Source organism: Colobus angolensis, unplaced genomic scaffold, assembly GCF_000951035.1.
Source record: "Colobus angolensis palliatus isolate OR3802 unplaced genomic scaffold, Cang.pa_1.0 Scaffold415, whole genome shotgun sequence".
Taxonomy (NCBI): domain Eukaryota; kingdom Metazoa; phylum Chordata; class Mammalia; order Primates; family Cercopithecidae; genus Colobus; species Colobus angolensis.
Window position 1 is genome coordinate 24,707 of NW_012117544.1, and position 7,009 is coordinate 31,715.

Consider the following 7,009-nt stretch of genomic DNA (forward strand, 5'->3'; position numbering starts at 1 on the left):
CTAAATGCCCACTTTGAAGAAACAAAGCCGCAGACAGGACCCTTAGCTCTCTTGTCTATGTAGGGAAGCAGTTGAATGAAACTCAGATTTATCCACATTAACAAAAATTTAACAAAGCTTCCCCAAGACACCAGAATAAAACTTGACCTTTCCAGTCTAAAAGGCAGAGAGGGGCCTCTACCATGTCCTGGAGTTGAATAAGTTCAAAGATTGGCAATAAAGGACAAAAGAAAGCATTACGGGTATGATGGGAACAAGCTTTGGAGTTTTTCCAACAGTCACAGCAAGTTTCTCCAGCACACGGGCACCCTTTTCCTGGTACTCTTGTCGGGTCATCCAAAAGTTGTCTTTGTCTTTCATGGTATCTGCTAGAACTGCACCACCCAGGAGTACCATGTGCTTTCTGCGGGGTGGGTCTTCAATGCAGATCTCAAATTTAGAAAGTTTTTCCACATCACCCTTTAAAACTCATTCTAAGTAAAGCTGTTTAAGTTCTCGTTCCAACGGTGAGGGCAGGCCACGATACATAGCAGACCCTCCAGAAAGCACAATGTATTTGTAGGATTCAGATCTGGTATCAGTGTCAGCTGCCTGAATTGTGCTAAAAAGCAATTCAGCAACACCAGCTCCTTCAACATTGATCTAATAAAATTTCTGGTGCTTCAAATCTCTCTCCCCCAACTTCGAAGATATGTCCATCTGGGAGTGTATCTGATTCAACCAATACTTTGGTTTCTAAGGCCAGTTTCTGCTCTTGCTCAGTATTATATCCCACGTAACGCAGCTTTTCTTTAATCATGCGAACGTTTCAAAATCAGCAGGGTGGTTTAAGGCACATCTTCGCAATAGAAGCAACATGCTGTCTAGTTATATCCCTCCCAGCAATACCCAGTCTCCTGGTAAGATGAGGGAGAGAAAAAGCTTCACAGATTGGGCAAATATGAGTCACACCATCTCCAGAGTCTACCGCTACATCAGTCAATAAACCTTGAGCGTACAAAGTCAGAACTATCTGGATGCCTGCATATACACCAGAAAACTGCTAAGTTTCAAACATTACCCCTACAGTCCTCTCTTTGGTTGGGTCCATAGGAGGTTCTGTGAGCAAGATTTTACAATTTCTGGTATCTGTATTAAGTTTCTCTGGTCCAAACGTGTAGTCCCACAGGTGTTTCATGTCATCCCAATTTCGTACTATGCCATTTCCCATAGGGTAGTTAACTTCTAACATTGATCGTAATTCACTTACCTCATCACCAACCGTAAGATCCTTGTTCAATGTTTCCCACTTTGGTGTTGATCTGGAAACAGGTCTTCCAACCAAAGCTGGGAAGATGTGTTCTGGAAAGTTAGAGCCTGCATATCCACACTTCACAAACCCGGTGCTGTTGTCGCACACCACCACCTTCCTGTCCTGGCTGTCCATCGTCCGCCAGGGGGAGAGCCGCCACCGCTGGGCCATTTTCTCTTCTCCCTCCTCCCTCTCCATCTTTGCTTCCAAATAAGTGGTCTTAATTTGTCCTCCTATAGAGAAAATTTATATCAGTTTATTATAAATATATCTAAACCACTAATTTTTGCCGCTTTCAGGTAAAGTCCAGCACTTCATTTATACAAAGTCTATGAGGTCAGTAGAGATCATCTAATCTAAACTGGTGACATCATCCATTCAAGTCTTTGGCACAATCCCTGGGCAGTTAGAGCACATCATGCCTGGATATGCCGCTGGTGATCTTTAATAGAAGGTAGCTTCAAAAACTGGGCAATTTCTGCTACGGTCATACATTCTTTAACATCTTGTTTATTAGCAAATCTCAGCAATCTAGCTTTTCTTAGGTCTTCTCGCGCTAACATTTTAGAGTTCTTCTCTAGTTACAGAAATCCTCTATCTGTACTGTCCACAACAACTATTACAAACTGTGTTAATATAGTACGTGTTTCAGAAAGAATGAAAAGATTCTTGGCCACCAATATCCCACATTAGGAAACGTGTATTATTAATCGCTATCTCTTCTACATGACTTCCTCTTGTAGGAGATGTATGTACAACTTCATTCACAGAAAACTGGTAAAGAATGAGTAGTTTTCCCTGCATTATCCAGCCCAACAATGAAAACTTTGTGCTCCTGGTGATTGAACAGTCTCCATGTTCTGGTGAAAAAAATTCTTATTCTCGGGCACGGAGCCCCGCTCCAGACACCTGGGCCGCCTGGCCTCCCCTGGCTCAGGCTGACGGGGAAGAGAGACAGGCACTGAAGCCTCCATCTCTGCTGCTGCTCAGGCGCTGGCCGCGGGCCCGCTTCCAGGGAACCGGAGGGAGGCCGAAGCCCAGGTCGCCCTGCCGCGTGAGAAGTCCCGCCGCTGTCGCCGCGGCACTCGCCTGGCTCGCGGACATCGCAGCCACATTGTCTGCGACGAGCATCGCGGGCCAACGTCCTCCCCCAGCTCCTCTCGGGCAGCTGCACCAAAGTAATTCTTTTCCAACACACAAGGTCCTTTGCTTACCTAACAGGACCAAATGAAATGAAAGCATGTTAAAACTGTAATCCACTATTCAAACATTACAAATAGAATTCATGCATACAAAGTTGAATCCATGCCACTCTATACATAACGATGCAATTTTCAACATAGTTTTCTGATAAAATATCAAGCATCCTACATAATTAAAAAACTATCAAGATTTCTCTTTTCATCAATGAATTTGGCCTATTAAAATAACACAATGAACGTAACAGACCATATGATAGTTTCCCAACATCTTTCTATCTATAAAGTTTGTATAAGATTAAATCTCACAAGAAAAGTAAATATAAATAAAATAGAAGAGATGATTTAAAAATCAAAACACAGATCATATGAGGGCTTGTGTGAAACTTACAAATGCTTCAACGAAGAATTATAGTTTGAGAATTTTAAACTGTTCACATGGTATGCTTTGGAAACAGCATATACTGTTAGAAATGTGACAATGAATAAAATGATCGGGTAATATAAATGAAAATGGCCTCGAACCGGTGGTAGTAAGTAACCAATGTGGAAAACTGGATGGAGAATTAACTCCATCCACGGGCAGCGGGGGCAGGGGAGAGACAGAGACAGACAGAAAAATGACAGACATAAATCAAACAGAATAGAGAACTCAGAAATAAATTCACACATTTACAGTCAACTCATTTTTAACCTAGGCATCAAGAACACACCTTCTAGAAGGGCAATAAATAAACTGTGCTGGGAAATACCCAACACCCACATGTAGAATAAATCTAGACAATTATCATAAACAAAAATCAACTCAAAATAAAGATTTAAATGTAGGACCTGAAACTATGAAAGTACTAGAGAAGAAAACATAGGATAAATGCTTAATGAAATTGGTTAGGACAAGGAATTATCAAACAGACATCAAAAGTACAAGCAACAAAAGCAAAAACAGACAGATGTAATTACATTAAACTTAAAAGCTTATGCAAAGCAGAAGAAGCAATCAGTAGAATGAAGAAACAATCCAGATAATGGTAGAAAGTATTTGCAAACTATACATCAGGCAAGCGGTTAATACACCCTGCAGGGGGTGTGCTCCCATGCACCTGCCCTCTTCCTGGGGAGAATGGGTGGGGAGTTTCCCTGACCCCGCCCCTCATCATCCAGGACATCAGCCTCTCACCCTCCCACACAGGCTGTGAGGAAGGCGCCATCGTGGCTCAAGTGGTTCCTGGGTAAGTTGCCCCTAGTGCTTTGCCCATGGCATGAAGATCTCAGCCGGGTGCTGACGTTGGGGTCCCGGAGCTGTGCCCCGCCAGACTGTTGGTGCCCAACAGTGAGAGGACCACACTGCCAGCCGCCAGGACCATTTGTGAGCACGCAGGGTAGCTCCTTGAGAGGGCCAGGATCCCGGCCCAGGCTGCTCAGGTCATCAGCGGCCACGCACCAGAGCTGAGGGAGGGGGCTGTGCCGAGGCCACGGGCCCTCCTGGAAAGCCGCAGAGCCAGCCAGTGATGCCCAGGGACTGCAGGAAGCTTCTCCAAGGTAAGTTCTGGAACTGCACTGGTTTCTGTATCTTTTCCCAGTGGTGAATTTCTGCAAGGTGGGTCGGACATGTTCAGGGTGGCCTTTGCAATTTGTAGGCATTTAAGCCGTCTGGGAGAGACCCACACTTGAAAATCTACACAGACGCTGACTTGATTCGGCCTGCCACTTCATTTTGCAGTGTGGTTTCTAATGTTTCTTTGGAAACCGGGCCTGGGTTAGTTATTTCTCCATGTCACCCTTTCTTGGGTTTCTTGGTACACATGGTTGCCTTTTCCTCTTTTCTTTTATCGCAATCCCAGGTCCCACATTTCCATTCTTCCCTTCTAATCTGCGTGTCCTCCATGCAAAGCCTGTGGCAGGTCCTGCTCTGGGGCTAGTTGAGCAGTACTGCGCTCGCGTTGGATGCGGAAGTTTCATGGTTGGTTCTTTCAGTGTGTCTTTGGCCTTCTATTAAGAGCTTCTTTACTTGAGATTGATTGAGAAGTGTACTTTTCAGGTTCCCAAATACATATTTTTGGAGGAGATGACTGTATTGCATTTGGCCAGAGAGTATGTGACCTTTCAATATTTGAGGGACTGGTGTGTACACCTGGGGGCTCAATACCCACTTGAAAACTGGGTGTTTATGTGGAACCTCTGAACCTGGTTGTCCACATGGATCCTGGTGTCCACCTGGAGCCTGATGTTTCCAGGTGCCTGGGTATCCACTTGGGTCCCAATGTTCATCGAGGACCCGGTGTTCACCCAGGGCCTGATAGTCACCTGGGGACTGGTTATATACCTAGGGCCTCACGTTCACCTGTGGTGTAGGCATCTATGTGGGGCCTGTGTGCCACCCTGTTGCCTGATGTCCCCCTGTGGATTAGATACCCAAGTGGGGCTTGGTGTTTACCTGGAAGCTGATGTGCAGTGGGGCCTAGATTCTCTAGCTGGGTACTGGGGTCTGGATGGAGTCTTACAGCTACCTGGGGTGAGGTGTTCTGAGGTGTGGCTGTGAACCTGGGGCCTAAAGTCTGCTTAGAGTCCAGTGTCTACCTGGAGCCTGATGTGACCTGGGGCCCTATGTAAACTTGGGGCTTGGTATTTAGGTCGGGTTTGGGTGACCACCAAGGGGTTGATCTCAGCTGGGGCCTGATGTTTTCTTAGTGCCTGGTGTTCACCTGAGGCCTGCGTGTCAACTTGGGACCAGATATCTAGCTGAGGCCTGAGTGTTTCCTGGTGACTGAGGACTTCCTGGGACCTGGATTTTCACATGGGGCCTGATGTCTGGAGTTCTGAGTCCTCGGTGTTTACTTGGGACCTAGATGTGCAGGTTGGCAGAGCCTTCCTAACAAAGGCCTGGGGCCACCAGGAGGCTGTGAAAAAGAAGCAGGGCACCTGTTTCCCAGACGCTTGTGAGTTTGTCAGAGCCTTCAGCGACAGAGCAGGTGCCCTGGACATAGGGAGGATCCCGGGCTCCGACCTCACCCCAAGGCCCATTTGTGCCCCAGCCTAGACTCTCCTGAGCCACCAGGGGGTGCGCGGAGTGGGGAGGGCATCTGTTCATGTGCGCGGCCTCTCACTCACCACCGCCAACCCTCTTCGCAGCTGAGGTGCGGGACCTGTGGGAAGGAGGGGGAGGGCAAAGGTCATTGTCACACCACCTGGGCCGCAGGTGACAGGCAAGTTCCCACTGAGGCTGCATGGAGGGCCCCACCACAACCCTGGTGGAGGGTAGGTTCCAAGGTGCAGCCTCAGCCCCACCCCTGCCTGGGGTGTTCACCTGGGCCCTGGGGGGCAGCAGTCTGCGGGGCTGTTTTGCCCCAAGGACTTAGGAAGCCCAGGGCTCTTCGTGGGTGGAGAAATCAGAACGCTATGCCTGAGTTTTCAGAACAGCCCAGGGCTTGCTGCACGTTTTCGAATAAAGGGTAGTTACCTATTCCAAGACAGAGCTGGTCAGGGCTGAGAGGAACGGAGGCGGGAAGGCACCAGCACACAGAGGTCCCCAAGTACCCGGCAAGGCCTCCTCACACAGAGATGTGGCAGTGGAGGGTGGAATGTCACCATGTGACTAGGGAACAGTGTTGCAGGCAGCACGTTGACCCCCTGCCTGGGACAGGGAGATCCTGGGCCTCTGGCTTGGGCACGTCAAGAGCAGTCATTAGGTTGGCCCCAGGACCTTCATGCCAAGGCTAAGAATGTTTTGCCCTTTTAAATGTTTGGGGGAAAAAAAAGAATCAAAAGACTATTTTGGGCTGGACACAGAGGCTCATGCCTGTAATCCCAACACTTTGGGTGACTGAGGAGGGTGGATAGCTTGAGCCCAGAAGTTCAGGAGTTGAAGACCAGCCTGGCCAACATGGTGAAACCCAACCTCTACAAAAGATACAAAAATTAGTCGGGCATGGTAGCGTGTGCCTGTAGTCCTAGCTACTTGGAAGGCTGAGGTGGGAGGATCACACCTGGGAAGTCAAGACTGCAATAAGCTGTGATCATGCCACTGCCCTCCAGCCTGAGCAACTGACATTGTCTCAAAAAAAAAAGTCATTGAAACATAGTCAGATTCATTCATATCTGTAGTGTCTGTGGTTACTTTTGCACTACAATGATGGAGTTGATTAGTTGCAACACAGACTTTAAGGTCTTCAATGACTACAACCTTTACTATCTGGACCTTTACAGACAGTCTGTCAATCCCTAATTTATTATATGCCTTCTAATTCCCTCACACCAGGAATGTTCATCACTACCTCTTCTTTGTTCAAGTCCCAGCTACTCCTCAAAACCCAAAACTCCCTTCTTCCCCTTTCTCAAATCCTAACCATATCAGCAGTTTGTGTGGAAGTAGGTAGGCAAAACACTACTCGTTATTATGCAAATCAAGGCATTGGAGATGCCTATATGTACAAAGGGAGGCTGATGACACCCTGATTCATTTCCAGTTTCTCAAGGCAGGTTGGCAGGCAGCACCTAGGAAGGAGAGAGCGAGCAGATGATG

General features: G+C 47.4%; 2 pseudogenes; both read right to left on the bottom strand.

Annotated features, from left to right (window-relative positions):
• Positions 1–240: 240 nt before the first annotated feature.
• LOC105521990 lies at positions 241–1,442 on the bottom strand (annotated as a pseudogene).
• Positions 1,443–1,638: 196 nt separating this feature from the next.
• Positions 1,639–4,758, bottom strand: LOC105521991 (annotated as a pseudogene).
• Between the last annotated feature and the right edge of the window lie 2,251 nt (positions 4,759–7,009).